This window comes from Saccopteryx leptura, chromosome 5, assembly GCF_036850995.1.
Source record: "Saccopteryx leptura isolate mSacLep1 chromosome 5, mSacLep1_pri_phased_curated, whole genome shotgun sequence".
Taxonomy (NCBI): Eukaryota; Metazoa; Chordata; class Mammalia; order Chiroptera; family Emballonuridae; genus Saccopteryx; species Saccopteryx leptura.
Window position 1 is genome coordinate 67,536,279 of NC_089507.1, and position 18,620 is coordinate 67,554,898.

General features: G+C 36.3%; 1 protein-coding gene across 5 annotated transcripts in view; it reads right to left on the reverse strand.

Annotated features, from left to right (window-relative positions):
• Nucleotides 1-18,620, reverse strand: part of MAPK10 (mitogen-activated protein kinase 10) — a 335,359-nt gene that overhangs the window by 123,014 nt on the left and 193,725 nt on the right. The gene's annotated exons all lie outside the window — the stretch shown is intronic.

Genomic DNA, 18,620 nt, shown 5'->3' on the forward strand with positions numbered 1-18,620 from the left:
TGTGTTAAGCTATGGAAATAAAATTGGAAACAAATCTGACAGTGTCTGACTATATTCTACTAAGAAATGAGACAATTAAAGAGACAATGGAAAAATAGTGTGATGATAATTTGACAAAACAAAATACAGGGAAGTAGAAGCATGTCAGAGGGCTACTGGCACTGAATTCAGGTGGGTGTTAGACAGTGAAATAGGGTAAAGACGGCAAGTTCTAGTCCTCTTCCTCTTTTTGGGCATGTAGCTAGCTGACATTTCCAGCTTCATATACAGTTAGGAGTGGCCATGGAACTGAGTCTTAGCCTGTGGAATGTGAAGAGAAAAGAAATGCACCACTTCCAGGCCTGCCTAGTAAAGGTTCCTCCATGCTGTTTGGAGACCTTAGATGTTACATGGAGGACCTTCTTAGGGCAAAGACTTCATCAGCCTGGCTCCTCAGATCATGAATGGAGTAAACACCTACCCCTTGTCCACTTACCTATCTGTCCTCCACCTGATAGACAAGAAATACGCTTCTATTGTGTTTGAGCCTCTACCGCTTTTTAATCACTTGAATTACCCTAATTAATGTATATGAATTAAAGGATGTAAAGGAGCTAGCCCAAGAAAAACAATGGCATATATGTGTTTATATGTCCATCTTTCAATTAGACAAATTTTAGGATCTTTAACGCTATGTATTCAATTTTATATCTCTATGACATAGCACAGAGCCTAACAAATATTTATTGAATGAAGATGGACTAATGAGCTGCCTAAAGAATGAGATTACATTTTAAATGTTGTATTTTTTCTTTATTTCAATTTTATAAACAATGACTCTAGACAACAACTGTCATTTTCACTTTCATCATTTTATTAAATCTATTTATTTTCTTATTCATCTAGTAATGCTTCCCATATGTGCAGCACTGACAAATATACCGTATTTCCCCATGTATTAGACGTACTCTTTTTTGAAAACTTTGGGGTCTAAAAACTAGTGCGTCTTATACAGTGGTTGTAGTTTGGTTTTGTTTTGTTTTTTTTTTCTTTTCTTTTTCTAAAGCTGGAAACGGGGAGAGACAGTCAGACAGACTCCCACATGCGCCCAACCAGAATCCACCTGGCACACCCACCAGGGGCGACGCTCTGCCACCAGGGGGCGATGCTCTGCCCCTCTGGGGCGTCGCTCTGCTGCAACCAGAGCCATTTTAGCACCTGGGGCAGAGGCCAAGGAGCCATCCCCAGAGCCCAGGCCATCTTTACTCCAATGGAGCCTTGGCTGCGGGAGGGGAAGAGAGAGACAGAGAGGAAGGAGGGGGTGGGGTGAAGAAGCAAATGGGCGCCTCTCCTATGTGCCCTGGCCGGGAATCGAACCCAGGTCCCCCGCACACCAAGCCGACACTCTACCACTGAGCCAACCGGCCAGGGCCCAGTGGTTGTAGTTTTTTTATTTGCGTTTTCCACTTTTTTGTGCTTGTTCTTGCACTCATTGTTGAAGACAGTGACTCATCATCAGACACAGAGGATGGGAGTTTTGACAGTAATGAGAAGTTGTATGAATTTTATGATGAATAAAACTTGAGTTCAATAACTTTATGTAATACCATTATTTTCAAATTATGGGCCCCAAAATTAAGGTGCATCTTAAACATGGAGGCATCTTATACATGAAGGAATATGGTATCCCCAATAGTTAGCTGTGTCAGTGACATTCGTGTCAGGTTTTCCAATTTCATGACTCCAATACATTCTGTGTGGATGCCATTAATATTAATTTAATGACTATGTTATTACTCTTACATTCAGACATAAAAATATGGAAGGATTCTTTTAGTAAGTTTGTTTCATGTCCTTAGATTTTGCTTTTTAATAATTTTTTAAAACTTGTCAATTGTCTGTGTTATTTAATATTATCAAATCAAACTTAAATTGATATAGCATTTAAAAATAATTTGAAAAGTCAGGTGTGGTATTACTAGTTCATTCTTTAGCTAAAGGCATAATTATTAGAGAAAGTTACATTATTCTAAACATTTCATTAAAACAATTGCATTTGTATCTATTTCATAGAGTTTAGTCTATTCTCAATTTTAATTATTTTTTGCTGTATTACCCCTGAAATTAGGGGTCATGGAATGTGGTAAAGAAATAGTATATATATATATATATATGAATATATGAATGATATAAATACTATGTGTGTGTGTGTGTGTTGAATGTGTGCATGCATGGAGATATACACATTATAGCATTTGTGGTTCAATATAAAATAATTTAACATTTAAAGTTTCCATCAAGACTTGAAGTCTTGAAACTATAAGGATAAATGATTGCTAGCTCTTGTCTTAAGGAGATCATTGTCTAGCAGGAGACACAGACTTAAATAGCAATAAATATATGAACAGTGCCTAAAAATATATAAGTATAACATGTTATGTCAGTACAGATAAGATAGTAGTTACTTTTGTTAAGCAGTAGGGAAGGTGAGTTAAGACTTCACAAATGTGGTGAGTGTACAGCTGAAACTCAAAATAATATTGTAATAACTATGTATGGTCCCAGGTACTTAATATGCCAGAAGGATCACTTTGTAAAGCATATGATTGTTTAACCACTATGCTGTACATTTGAAACTAATACAAAATAATACTGAATGTAAACTGTTATTAAAAATAAAATTAAAAGTATACTACTTTAAAAAAAGGAAGTTGACAATAAAATTGTATTCTAGTGATTAAGTGCTTTATCTGTACGTAAATTTTAATTAAAAAACACATAGTGAAGAGAAAATTTGAGTAGGTCATAAAATTATATTGGGCATATTGAATATGAACTGACTGTGGAGTAAGCTGAAGAATATAAGTACATAAATGAGTATATGAACGTAGAAGTAAGGAATAAGCTTCCAGTTATAAAATATGCAATGTGGCCCTAGTCAGTTGATTCAGTGGACAGAGAAAGCATCGGCCAGGTATATGGACATCCCAGGTTCAATTCCCAGTCAGGGCACACAGGAGAAGCAACCATTTGCTTCTCTTCCCCTCTCTCTCCCCCTTCTCTCCCTCTTCCTCTTCCACAGCTAGTGGCTCAGTTGGTTCAAGCATTGGCCCCAGGTGTTGAGGATGAATTGATTGGTCCATATAGTCAGCCTCAGGTGCAAAAAATAGCTCAATAGATTTCAGTGCCAGCCCCAGACAGGGGCTGCTGAGTGAATTCCAGTAGAGGCTCATGAAAGAGTCTCTCCTCCTCTCACTAATATAAATGCAATGCACAACATGGTGACTCTAGTTCATACTACTATATTATATATGTGAATGCTTCTAAGAGAGTTGATCTAAAATTTCTCATCACAAGATCATCACTGGAGTAGCAATGCTTGTATCTGACAAAATAGACTTCAAACAAAGTCTGTAGTAAGAGATTAAGGAGAACAGTACATAATGATAAGAGAGGCACTCCAATAAGAGAATATAACCCATGTAAACACTTATGCACCTAATATAGGAGTACTTAAATATATAAAGCACATTTTGATGGACATAAAGAGAAAGATCGATAGTAATACAGACATGGTAAGAGATTTTAACATCCATTGACATCAATAAATAGGTCTTCCAGATGGAACATCTCTAAGGAAATAGCAGCCTTAAAAGACACAATGGATCAGGTATATTTAATTGATACCTCAGAGCATTTTACTCCAAAGCAGCAGAATGTATGTTCTTCTTCAAGTGTAGATGGAACATTTTCTAGGATTACCACATGTTAGGACACAAAACAAGTCTCAATAAATAAAACAAGATTGAAACCATATTAAGGTTTTCTCAGACTACAATATAAAACTAGAAATCAATCTCAAGAAAAAAAACCTGAAAAACATAGAGACATGAAGTCTAATAATGTGTTACTAAACAATGAGTGGGTTCACAAAGAGATCAAGGAGAAAATCTAAAGATACTTTGAAACAAATGAACATAAGAACAGATCAGCCCAACAACTATGTAACACAGTGAAAACAATGCAAAGAGGGAAATTCATAGCATTACAGGCCTACCTTATTAAACAAGAAAAACCTAAAATGAACAATCTAACTTTACACTTAAAGGAACTGTGAAAAAAACAGCACAAAAAGCCCAAAATAAGTAGAAGAAAGGAAATAATACTGATCAGAGAGGAAATAGGCAAAATAGAGTCTAAAACACAATAGAAAAGATCAATGAAATAAAAAATTGGTTCTTTGAAAAGATAAACAAGATTGATAAACTTTTAATTGATTCACCAAGAAACAGAGAGATAACTCAAATGAATCAAATAAAAAAATGAAATAGGAGAATTAACAAAAGACACCAAATAAATACTAAAGACTGAATGACATATTACAAAAAACCTATATACTAATGGAAAAACTGGATAGATTTCTAGATATATATAATATTCAAGAACTGATTCAGGAAGAATTAGAGAATCAGAATAGACAGATTACAACTATTGAAACTGAAGCAATAATCAAAACATCCTGGCCCGGCCCAGGGGGCTCAGTGGTAGAGCATTGGCCCAGCATGTAGAATCCTGGGTTAGATTCCTGGCCAGGGCACACAGGAGAAATGTCCATCTGCTTCTCCACCTTTCCCCCTCTCATTTCTCTCTATCTCTCTTTTTCCCTCCCACAGCCAAGGCTCCATTGGAGAAAAGTTGGCCTGGGTGCTGAGGATAGCTCCATGGCCTCAGGTGCTAGAATGGCTCTGGTTGCAAAGGAGCAACAGCCCAGATGGGCAGAGCATAGCCCTCTGGTGGGCATGCTGGGTGGAGCCTGGTTGGGCACATGGGGGAGTCTGTCTCTCTGCATGCCTGCTTCTCACTTCAGAAAAATACAAAAAATAAACAATCAACCACCAAAAATAAACATCCCAACAAACAAAAGTTCTGGACTTGATGGCTTCACAGAGAATTCTGTCAAACATTGACAGAACTAACACCTAATTCTTCTCAAACTATTCCAAAAATTTTAAGAGGAGGGAAGACCGCCAAGTTCATTATACAAGGACAGCATTATCCTAATTCCAAAAACACTACAAAGAAAAGAAAGTATAGGCCAATATCCCTGATGAACATAGGTGTTAAAATTCTCAACAAAATATTAGCAGCTGGATCCAGCAATACATTAAAAAGGTCATAAACAATGATCAAATAGGATTTATTCTGGGGATTCCAGGTTGATACAGCATCCATTAATCAATAAACATGATATAGCACATAATAAAATGAAGAATAAAAATCACATGATCACATCAATAGATGAAAAAAAAGTATTTGATAAAATTCATCACCCATTTATGATAAAAATAAAACCTTTAGCAAAATAAGAATAGAGGGAATATAACTCAACATAAGAAAGGCCATTTGTGAAAAACCTACAGCTAACACCATTCTCAATTTTAATTTTTTTAATTAAAAAGATTTTAATTTTTTTTAAAGGTCATAAATAAGAGAGGGATGTAGGCTTTCACCAGTCTTATTCAACATAATTCTGGAAGAGCTTAGTCACAGCAATCAGACAAAAAAAGAAATAAAAGAAGAATTCAAATTGGAAAAGAGGAAGTAAAACTGTCATTATTTGCAGATGTCATAAATCCATATGTAGAGAACCTTAAAGATTTCACCAAAAATTACTAGAACTGATAAATGAATTCAATAAAATAGCAGAATAAAAAATAGATATCCAGAATTCATTTGCATTTTTATATACCAGTAATGAACTATCAGAAAGGAAACTAAGAAAACAATCCCATTTGCAATTGCATAAAAAAATACACAGGATTAAATTTAACCAAGAATATAAAAGAAGTGCACTTGGAAGTTATAAAACACTGAAGAAATTGAAGAAGATACATAAGCGGAAACATATACTGTGTTCATAGATAAAACAATTAACATCATTAAAACGTCAATGCTACCCAAAGCAATCTCTAAATTCAATGCAATTTCTATCAAGATACCAATGATGTATTTCACAGAACTATAACAAATATTCCAAAAATATATATATGGAACCAGAAAAGACCCTGAATAGTAATAGCAATCATGAAAAAGAACAACAAATTTGGAGGAATCATCCTACCTGATATCAAACTGTACTACAATGTCATTGTAATCAGAACAGAATATTGCTGCCATAAAAACAGACATACAGATCAGTGGAACATAATATTGAGGCCAGAAATAAACCCACACCTTTATTGTCAATTAATATTTGAGAAAAAAGGTAAAAAAATGAAATGATGTAAAGATACTCTATATAATAAATTCTGTTGGGAAAACTGGACAGATACATGCAAAATAATAAAACCAGACCACTTTCTTTCAGCATGTAGAAAAATAAATTCAAAATGGATTAAAGACTTAAATGTTAGACTCAAATACTTAAAAATCTTAGAAGAAAATATAAGCAGTAAGCTCTCACACATTTCTTGTAACACTTTTTTCTGATATATCTCCTCAGGCAAGCAAAACAAAAGAAAAATAAACAAATGGAACCACATCAAACTAAAAAGTTTTTGCACATCAACCAACCATCAACAAAAGGAGAAGACAAACCACTGAATGGGAGAACAAATTTGCCAATGATACATCTATAAGGGATTAATATCTAAAATTTATAAAGAACTTATAAAACTCAATACCAAAAAAACCCCAATCCAATTAAAAAATGGACGAAGGAGCTGAATAGATACTTCTCCAAAGAGGACATAGAGATGGCCAATAGACATAGGAAAAGGTACTCAACACCACTAATCATCAGAAAAATGCAAATTAAAACCATAATGAAATATCACCTCATACCTGTAAGAATGGCTATCATCAATAAATCAACAAACAATAAGTATTGATAAGGATGCGGAGAAAAGGGGAACCCTTGTCCACTGTCGAAGGGAATTCAGACTGGTGTAGCCACTGTAGAGGGCAGTATAGAGGTTCCTCAAAACATTAAAAATGAAACTGCCTTATGACCCAGTGATTCCATAAATGGGAATATATCTGAAGAAACCTGAAACACTAATTCAAAAGAATATACACACCCCTATGTTCATTGAAGCATTATTTACAACAGCCAAGATTTGAAAGCAGCCCAAGTGTCCATCAGTAGACTAGTGGATTTACACAATAGAATACTACTCAGCCATAAAAAAGAAGGAAATCTTATACTTTGTGACAGTATGAATAAACATTGAGACCATTATGCTAAATGAATAAGCCAGTTAGAGAAAGACAAGTACCATATAATTTCCACTTATATATAGAATCTAATCAACAAACTGAACTAACAAACAAAATAGAAATAGACCATAGAGCTTGACCAGGCAGTGGTACAGTGGATAGAGCCTCGACCTGGACACTGAGGACCCAGGTTCAAAACCCAAGGTCGGCAGCTTGTGCATGGTCTCATCCTGCTTGAGCATGGGGTCGCCGGCTTGAGCATGGGATCACAGACACAATCCCATGGTCTCTTGCTTGAGCCACAGGTCACTGACTTGAACAAAGCATCATTAGCTCAGCTGGAGCCCCCTGGTTAAGGCACATATGAGAAAGCAATTCATGAACAACTAAGGAGCTGCAATGAAGAATTGATGCTTCTTGTCTCCTTCTCTCCCTGTCTGCCCCCTTTCTTTAAAAAAAGAAAAAGAAATAGACTCATAGATACTGAGAACAGGCTGCTGTCAGAAAAGAGGGAAGTCGGGGAGATTTGTAAAAAAGGTGAAGGGACTAAGAAAAGAAAGAAAACACTCATAGACACAGACAACAGTACGGTGATTACCAGAAGGAATTGGGGGATGGGGACGGGGGGAGATAGAAGAAGGTAAAGGGGATATAAATGGTGATGGAAGGAGACTTGACTTGGGGTGGTGAACACATAATATAATATACAGATGATATATTATAGAGTTGTATATCTAAAACCTATGCTATTTTATTAACCAATGTCACCACAATAAATTTAAAGCTTTTTAAAAAAAATTATAAAGAAGAATTTAATAAACACTTAAGATTTCCTAATATTACAAAAAAGTATAAAATGGATCTGAAAAATAAGCCAGTGGATTAACAGTTTAGGGAGTTAGTAGTAGCTTTGTCCATAGTATCCTGTGCCATCAAAGGGATTATGGTAATAGAATTGGGGCTGTCCATGAAATGAGAATTTAAGTAGTACGTGGAGGCACTAAGTGCAAACTTCTCTGTCCAAAAATCTGATGATAAAAGAAGAGTGTCAGAGAGGTAGTTTGAGGACCTGGCACATTATATATAACATGTTTTATAAGAATTTGGTGGGAGGTCTTATATTAGCAGAGAAGACATTACTGGAGAAAAAAGAGCTGATGAAAAATACTGAACAACTGAGAGGCCCCAGGGGAAGGAGATGAAATCAAGAACACAGGTGGGTGGCCAGCCTCTGGGAGCTCCCCACGGAGGAACTAATCGGGCAGAGAAGACTATGATGACAGAATTAGAAGGTGGAAGGGAAAATTGAGAGCTCACTTGCCTGAGGACATCTGTTTTCTCCAGGAAGTAGGATGTAAGGCCTTCTGCAAAGAACAGGGCTGCTGAAGTGGAATTGAGAGCTTGCAATCAAGTTATAAAAAGATTATAACAGCCACCATGGGAAACAGGACGGGGAGCTGATGAGATACATACGTAAAAGGATTGCTAAGCAGTGACAAGGGCCCAGCTGAAGATGAAGTACATAAACTTGTAATGGAGGAAATCAGCATGATTAGGTCATTTCTCCAGCTGGGCTCAGCCTTCCAGCAGGAGCAGAGAAAACAGTCAGTTGGGCTGTTTGGATGAGGGTTTAGAAAACAGGGAGCTGAGAGGACAAAGAGGTAAGAAAATAGCATCTGAGAAGGTCTTTGCAATCATTTTCATGGTTCCAGGGTACATAGAAAAAAAGTTAGTGTAGCAGGAGAATGACAGGCTCAGAGAATAGGAAGGCCTTGAAACATGCATGTCCATAAAGAGATACTGGGAGAAAGGCCATAGGAAGAAGGACAATGTTAAAGGAATGACAATTTGGCTTATGATTTTTTTCTGCTCCCTGATTCTTTGCGTTTTCTTAGGTGCCTTAATCTCATGTCAGTGAATTAACATCCTATATTTTCTAGATTTTCTCCATTCTAGTTATTCTCCAACTTATATTTTTGCTAGTTAAATGAAGTGTCTCTCATTGGTTACCTGATTATGAATTTCATTTATTATCACCCTCTAGTATTTCTGATGTGAGTGTTTAAATTAGAAAAATGCGGCTCCTCAGGGTGAAAGAGACCACTGGGAACATTGCTGGGTGTGTGATAGGCAGGCTGAAGTCCAGACCCCATTTACTCCCTGTAGAGAAAACAGCTGTGTTAGGCTTGCTTGCAGATTTACCAGCTGCAAGCACTTTGCTTGCTTAGTGCATGAGCACATGGCAGTGCCATATGTGTATAGTCTATGTAAGGTACGGGTGCTTGCCCTCAAGGTGTGTGGCAGAATGTGGATTGCCTGCCCACCACCATGAGGGGTCATTTTGCTGTTCATTCACTTGCTGCCATGAGAAGAGGTTTTCCCCTGACTATTTACTCATCTGCCATTGCAAAACTTTATTAAACGGTAATGGTCCAATGCTTTCCAGCTCCACAGTTTCTCTACCATCTACCCCAGGGGTAGTAAACCTTTTCATACCTACCACCCACTTTTGTATCTCTGTTAGTAGTAAAATTTTCTAACTGCCCACTGGTTCCACAGTAATGGTGATTTATAAAGTAGGGAAGTAACTTTACTTTATAAAATTTATAAAGCAGAGTTACAGCAAGTAAAAGCATATAATAATTACTTACCAAGTACTTTAAGTCGGATTTTCACTAAGTTTGGCAGAATAAATCTTTATAAAACAACTTACTATAGTTAAATCTGTCGTTTTATTTATACTTTGGTTGCTCCACTACCGCCCACCATGAAAGCTGAAACGCCCACTAGTGAAGAGTAGGGACCAGGTTGACTACCACTGATCTACCTGAATCTTAGGCAAACCTGCCTGGCCTCAACCACCAGCATTACACTCCCTCTTCCACATGCCCTTGTGCAGGGCACACATCCCTCAACCATATTCCCAGTCCGGGGGGGACCCAAACAAAAAAAGTTCACAATATATTTGGTGTTGTAGCTTTGGATTAGGAGTAATATTCTTGATCTTTATGAATGGACATATTAAAAGCCTCTATGGAAAACATTTTTAACGATAAGAAATAAAGGTGAATGTGAAAGAAGATGAACATAGCTAAGATAATTCTAAAGTTTGTATCTTTAAATAAAAAGAAACACCATGTCAAATGAAGTGGCTCAAGTCCCTCTCTGATGGTGACTAAGACTCTTGCCATCACACAGAGAGCTTAAAATGCAATGTTTTGATGCTGGTTTCATAATTTGGACATGTAAATTGAATCTCACTTGACAAGGTCAAATATTTTAAATAAATTTCATGAATCCAGGAATAGAGAGTGGAAACAAGAGAATGATAGGGCTGTCACTCAAACTTCCAAATCAGAAGATGTCTTTCTTTGTCCTCAGCTCTCACATTTAAATTCATGATTAGGAAGACAGCTCAGACTCTATAAACGGAATATGATGCTGAAACCGGCCAGGAGGATGACTCTATAGACAGAAAGGCACTTACCTTCTCTCTCTGCTTTATAAAATACTCCTCTAAGCCCTGTTTTCTTAGTTACAGTATTTATAACACCTACCTGCTTTCTTCTTTTGTTTTGTGGGCTTTTTTTTAAAGCTACCTTTTCTACAGATAGAAGGGACCGGTCTCTTAGAGCAGTAAATGAGAACCATCTCAGGAATCTGAGGAACAGCAATTGCCACCTGTTCTTTAGCATAATTTAATATAATTGGAGACACCTTTTTTTCTGTGAGGAATGTTGGCTTTTTACTATAAGGATGTAAATTAATTACAAATTTACTGAGGAAAGACAGAATTCAGAATAAATGTCCATAATACCTTCCAAGATCAAATATATATAATTTTGAGGATTATGTCATCCAATCTCTTCAGCATGAGCTATTACCATGACAATTATATATAAATATATATATGTATATATACATATGAACACATATATACTTTATGGTTAACATACAGAAATAAGAATTTTATATCATTTTGCTTTTCGCTATAAGCATATTGCCATCAAACTTCTACCCATGGCTTCTCAAAGTACCCTATTTTCTCTGTAGAGGAAAGCAAAGTCATATGTACAAGTCTTACTCATCAATAAAAATATGGTAAATAGGCATTTGGGGTCTGTGCTATGAAAAGGAGCCAAGAAGGACAGAAAAATGTAAAAGAATACAGTGTCTTATTCTGTCCTATTGCACTGAACCGTTACCACCTCAAACCTCTTAGCAATATGAAAGACAGTATTTGAAGTTCAATGCTCCTTATCCCAAGAAAGTTGCAATTAAGTGCCTAAATTGCAATATTAATGGAGAAAAGGGATACAAAATGTGCTGATATTCCAGATGTGGGTCAGAGGGTACTCATTTCAACTGGTCAGGTGCTAAACGGAAATGTGTGATTAAAGATGTGTCATTAAGCTTAATGGCTCATTAGGAACTCTGAGAATGTGCCCTAGGCTCATAAGTGATGTTTCAGAAACAAAATAAAATCATCATTCTGGAATCAATGACCAAGTCTCTTGTCTTCCAGGATATCTGGTATTTTGAGAAACCTCCTGGATGATTTCAACCACTTCTCTTCATACCATCAACCTTACAACCATAACACATTTCCATCAGAATTCTGAGCTTAAAGATCGTTAGCTGGGTCTGTGTAGCCATGCTCAAAATTTAAAAACTAATGTTTAAAACTTAATTATTGAAAATAATCTTGGTTAACTGGAGCTCAGATTGAAAGATAAAAATGAAAAGGCTAAGAAATATTAATAAAGTTTTTTTTAAAATCCCATGTTTTCAATGATAATATTCATATAATATCCCCAATCTGATGATTAAGCATCTGTTAAAACCAAGCATCTTCCTGAGTTACAAACAGGGTAGGGCAAAAGTAGGTTTACAGTTGTTTTTATGGAAAATTAATTACAATAATTAATAAGTAATAATACAAAAATAAACTGTGTTTTGCATATTATGAACAGTAAACCTACTTTGCCCCACACTGTATGTCAACCTTTTATAATTTTTTATTGCTAGAAAAGAGAAACATTAATCAGAGATCTCAAACTCGCGGCCCACGGGCCGCATGCGGCCCGCCGAACAATTTTTTGCGGCCCGCAGACTAATCCACGAACTACAGTTTCTGGTCGTTTTGTGACACTGAAAAGTGTTGCATAACAGTTGCCTTTTGTAGACCTAGTGCGGCCCGCCTAACGGCTGTGATCTTGCTCTGCAGCCCACATGCTGAGTTGAGTTTGAGACCCCTGCATTAAATCTACCTTCTCTGAATCTACTAAAAGTCATAATTATATCAAATTTATAAGACAATGTCATGTTTCTACTTTGTTTTATATTTTTTGAGTTCTGTGGGTTAATATCATTGACATTTTACAGAGGAATGAACTGAGGTTCTGAGAGATTGAAAGTTAAATACTATCATTGATAAAGCAAAATAGCAAATTTAATTGTTTTGAGTTATAATTGTATTTATAACTATAATGACTGAACATGATACTATAAGGCAGTGATGGGTAATCTTTTGAGCTTGATGTGTCAAAATTCACCAAAAAAACCGAGAGTAACTCGGGTGGTGTGTCACTTTGAGAAAAAAACATAATTTTGCGATATTTATAGTTTAAATAGAAAAAATGTATAATTGTAATATATAACTGTATTTAATAAACCAAAAACTAATTATTTAACTTACCTGCTTAGTGACTTCTTTGTTCATCTGTCAGTCGGTTTCTTTTGTTGGTCCTGATATTATTTAACTTGTGTGAGATGCCGTGAACCAAGATAAGTGAGGGGGAGAGGGAATTCTTTAACTAACCTGCCTATTAGTGACTTTTTTGTTGCTGAATTTCATTGGCTAAATCTTCAATTGAAGGTTGGTATTTTGTACACTTCAAACCCAAGCAAGCACTACTAACTTCATCTGTCAATCTGTTTCTTTTGTTGGTTTTGATATTATTTAACGCTGAGAATAAGGTCTCACAAAAGTACATAGAGGGAAAAATTGTGAGTAAAGCCATTGCTAAATTTTTTAGGGTGCTAAAAGTGTCTGGTAATCGGTTCCAGGCATTCCAAATTTCCTGTTCGTAGTAGCACTCCTCTTGATTCTCCAAGCAGCACCTTTCCAGATTCTCAAGCTTTGACCTCAAGTTGACAAACACCTGAGTCCAGATGCTGTCTTGAAATTCTGCAAGTTGCATCTTATGTAAATTAAGATGGCTGCTGCTATTTCTAGTGGCAGGAAACAGCACCCATAGCACAGGCCCTCACCTCGCCCAACCTCCTCCTCACTTATCTCAGTAATGATGGTCAATTAGAAATCCATGACACCCCAGAACAGTAGATTGGATGATGGTTGTTGTGGTTATGTGGTTGCTGGTAATGACGATCACAAGGGCCCCACAAATGAATCCCCCGTGGCATTCCGCTGCTCCCTGCTCCACCGGCTGGAAGTGAGGTCAAAGATCCCCCAACAGCCTAACCGGAAGTCCCAGAACTAGATGCTCTGTGCCAGAGTTCTGTTGTTTTGGCCTACAGACCTCCAGCACAGAATGTCTACACTACAGCAAATGTTTTATCCTCGGCTACTGCACCTGGCCATGCTGGAGCCGAGGATGAAATGTCCTTCTTGGCATGTGGTTCCATACTTCTCTGGTATGTGGCCACATGTGGCTGCGTGTCATAAAAAATGGCTACGTGTGTCAGTGATGACACACGTGTCATAGGTTCACCATCACGGCTATAAGGTATCTTAAAGTATTTGTAATTAAATCAGTGATTTTTAAATGTGCAAATATTTTATAGAATTCAAAGAATTTACTTAATTTCCTTTCTAACTTTAATCCTCAATAAATAGGTATTGAATACCCTTTCATCATGTATCTTAACATCACCAAGTTTCAGTCCCCTTTGTTCTAGTATATGTTTAAAGATGTCCCCTAACCTTTGCCATTCATTTTGTAAATGTGTGCTATTAGTTCAGGTTGATTAAATCAGAATATAGATGGAGTAGCTCAAATTTTTCATCATTAAGATATGACAACAAAGGATATCACATAAACTTAATTGATAAAGCAGTAACAGGGTTTGAAAGAACACAGGTTTTAAAAGAAGTTCTACTGCAGGTAAAATGTTATTAAACTGCACCATAGGCTGCAGAGAAATTGTTTATGAAAGGAAGAGTCAATGGATGCCTCAAACTTCATTGTTGTCTTCTTTTAAGAAATTGACATTAACTACCCCAACAGTTAGGAACCACCATTATGATCAGTCAGCAGTCATCCATATTAAGGCAAAATCCTTCACAAGCCAAAGATGATGACTCGCTGATAGCTTGGATGAGGGTTAGCATTTTATAGCACGAAAGTGCTTTTTAATTATAGTATATACATTTTTTAGACATAATGCTATTATACATTTTAATATACTACAGTTTAGTAAATATAACTTTATGTGGACTGGAAAGCCAAAATATTTGTGTTGCTCACTTTACTGCAAGTGATAGCTACTTTATTATGGTGGTCTGAAACCATATCTGCAATATCTCTAAGATATGCCTTTAATTTTCATTGTTTTTTCTGCTTCAATGGATAATCTTTTTTCCCTCAGAGATGGAAAGAAAAATTCATTTATTCCAAAAGATTTTATATTAGATTTTATTTAATAGTTTTCAATAATGACATTCTTGTTCTATCATCAATGGCAAAAAAAAAGTTGTGGTTAATTCCTTTATAAGATATTTTAGTATTGTCTGTTTTTTTTTTCACCTGATCATCAGTAAGTAATAAAGTAGTCAAAAGAGGGAAAGTGCAAGAACCCAACAAAAAGTTTAAGGTAACTGAACAGTGAAATGAATCTCTATTTTAAACAAGTTAAGAAGATGAAAATTCTATGACATAAGTATCAATATGTCAACATTAACAGTTGAAAAGCAAAATCCTTCTTTATGCACACACACAAAAAAAAATTTTTTATAGTGATGTGCACAAAAACCAGTGTTGAACATCACTTTTGAAATTGGTTCCTTCATGTTTTATTTCTGCTCCAAAGAAAATAATGTAAAATAAATGATCATCTGTTTCAGATTGACTTCCCCAGACACTCTCAGTTACCAAGTTCTTCAACTCACAATTGTATGAGATATTCAAAATAGGATGCAGACATGACTGTTTTTGTGAACAGGAAATGTCTGTGGATTTCAGGAGCATCTTTGGGAATGGATGTGTATTTGGTGTGGGAGAGGTGGATGAACTTGATTGTTGACAAAAACAAGAGACAGGAAATTAAATTAAAGGCAGGTAAACAGAAAGGACAAATTAATATGAAAGTAGATATACAGCCCTGGAGGCTTGGCTCACTTGACCCAGTGTATGGACATCCCAGGTTTGATTTCCGGTCAGGGCATACAAGAGAAGTGACCATCTGCTTCTCTTTCTTCTCTCTTTCTCTTCTCTACCTCTTCCTCTCAGTAGCCAGTGACTCGAGCGAGCATCAACCCTGGGTGCTAAGAATAGCTCAGTTGGTCTGAGCATTGACCTCAGGGACTGAGGATAGCTTGGTTGATTTGAGCATCACCCCCAGACGGGTGTTGCCAGGTGGATCCTGGTTGGGGTGCATGCAGGAGTCTGTCTCACTATCTCTCCTTTTCTCAATAAAAAAAAAACAAACAAAAAAAAACCCCAAACAAACAAAAACGAGCAAGAGAAAGAGAATAGATCTAGAGAGAAATAGTACAGTATCTCAGTGCTAAGTTGAAGAGGGACAAAAAAGAAGAAAGAAATGTGCTGGAATTGTGGTGTCTGTTCACATGTAGAGCAGTGAATTTAAAGATTAGGGAGAGAAATGTGCCATCTCTTTTCTGTTTTCTATCCTTCATCTTGGTCTTTCCATGTCCCTCAGCTGTAGACAAAAAGACTAATAATAATCTCGGGAAACTCTAAGGCTAATATTTTGAGATTAAGGTGTCCCTTTACTGACATATTCATTGTGAAGCTGGATTAAACATTTTAACTAAGGACATATATTTTCTGAAATATATTTTCTGTTACTATGCCTGAGACCTAGGATGATTCCCATCCTGTACAAAGAGAAATAAAGGTCCAAAACGTCCTATAAATTAAAACATACTACAAAAACATTAATGGTAGATTTTAAAATCATTCTGGGACAGTCAGTTATCTTTTTATTATTATTATTATTTTTGACAGAGAGAGAGACAGATAGGGACAAACAGACAAAGAGAGAGAGAGAGATGAGAAGCATCAATTCTTTGTTGCAGCACCTTAGTTATCCATTGATTGCTTTCTCATATGTGCCTTGACCGGCAGGCTACAGCAGAATGAGTGACCCCTTGTTCAAGCTAGCGACCTTGGGTTCAAGTCAGTGACCTTGTGCTTTAAGCCAGCAACCTTTAGGCTCAAGCCAGCAATCATGAGGTCATACTTATGATCCCACGCTCAAGCCAGCGACCCTGCGCTTACGCCAGATGAGCCCATGCTCAAGCCTACCAGCTCAGGGTTTCGAACCTGGGTCCTCTGTGTGGGACAGTCTGTTATCTTTGGAGCAAAATTTCTGTTTTTGCTTTGGTTCTGTTTTTGAGTCATTAAAGGGTTATCAGCTTCCTTTCACTGGAAGTCCTCATTTTCTGTAGAAGTTTTAATTAAAGGAAAATGAAACAATCCCAGAAAGTATTTCAGCATCTTAACTGAGAATCTTAAAAAGACTTTTTAATGTCCTACAATTTTCCATTTAAAAAGGCAGCCAGTAATCACTTTGTTTTCTCCCTCTCCCATCTTCTCTCCTTTATAAGAATTTTTTTCTATTTCATTTTGAAGTCTTTCATGAATGCAATGATTTCCTAAATGAGGTTCTCACTCTTCAACTGGCATGGAAACCATCAAGTGCAGAATTAAATATAAGCATATATTCTAATGTAGAAAAGAAATTAAACATTACTCAACTTGAAATACACACTAATACTGGTCGTTCCCATGCACACTTTATCCCCCTAGCAGGGGTCATGTATTACCTAGGGATAAAAATGTAAACTGAAAAGAAAGCGGGAATTTCACAGTCTGAGGAAGGGTGACAGAGGCACCCTGAATTTCCTTTAAAAAAGTTATATGCATTCAGGGTGCCTGCTTTTATGAGATTTATAACAATTACCTTAATAGCAGAATCTTCATTACACCGTGTGTATTAGTATTGCTGCCTCAACAAATCACCACAAATTTGGCTGTTTAAAAAACACAAATTTAGGATTTTATAGTTCTGTAGGTCAGAAGTCCTACATTGGTCTCACTAGATTAATATCATGATGCCAGTAGGCTGAGTGCCTTTCTAAAGGTATTAGAGAAGAATCTGTTTCCTTGATTATTTGGGTTTGTTGGAAGATTTCAGTTACTTGTGGTTGTATGACTGAAGTCTCCATTTTTTTGCTGATTGTCAGCTGCGGACCATTCCCAGCTTCTAAAAGCCACCCCATTTCTTAGCTCATGATTTTTTCCCTTCATCTCCAAAGCTAGCAACAGTAAGGCAAGTTTCTCATGTTTTAAATCTCTTATCTTTTTCCTCCCATTGAAGCTTTCTGACCAACTCGTCTGCCTTCCTTTTCTACTTTTAGGACTCATGATATTAGATTGGTCTTGCCTGCATATTCTGGTATAACTTCCCCATTTTAAGATCCTTAAGTTTAATCACATCTGCAAAGTCCTTTTGCTATGTAAGATAACATAATCAAGGATTTTGCATATTAGGACATGAGCACCTTAATCATTGGGGCAACCATTATTCTGCCTACTAAACAATAACATTGTTTTGTGCCACAAAGAGTTTCACCTCATACCTGCACCATAATAAACAAGCAAGCAAGCAAACAAACAAATAAATAAATCATTTTACCTGTATAGATATCTTCAAAATGAATGATTTGGCCCATTGTTTAAAATATTAAAATATTCCATCTTTCAAATTGCAAAAACAACTGCTAACTGACATTATAAATCATTGAAATTTACTAGCTAAATTTCCATAAAAGACTGGGAATATTTGATAAATGACATTTAGATGATTTAGTAAGTGCACCAACCTTACTAAACCAACCTTACTTACCAACCCTGCTTTCTGCTATTTGCATCAGTTAAGCAATCTGAGTAAAACTTAAAACCAGTTGTCAAAATGAAATGAACATTTTAAAACTTAAGTCCATATAAATATCAGTAATGGATATTTAAAGCAGCTTTTTTCATAATTGCTATAAACTTGAAAGAGACCAAGATATCCTAACATAGGTGAATGGGTAAGTAAACTGAGATACAACCAGACAATGGAATATTAGTCATTTCTAAAAAGACATAAGCTATAGACTTATAGAGCCATGAAAGGACATGGAAGACCTTTAAGCGCATATAAATAAATGAAAG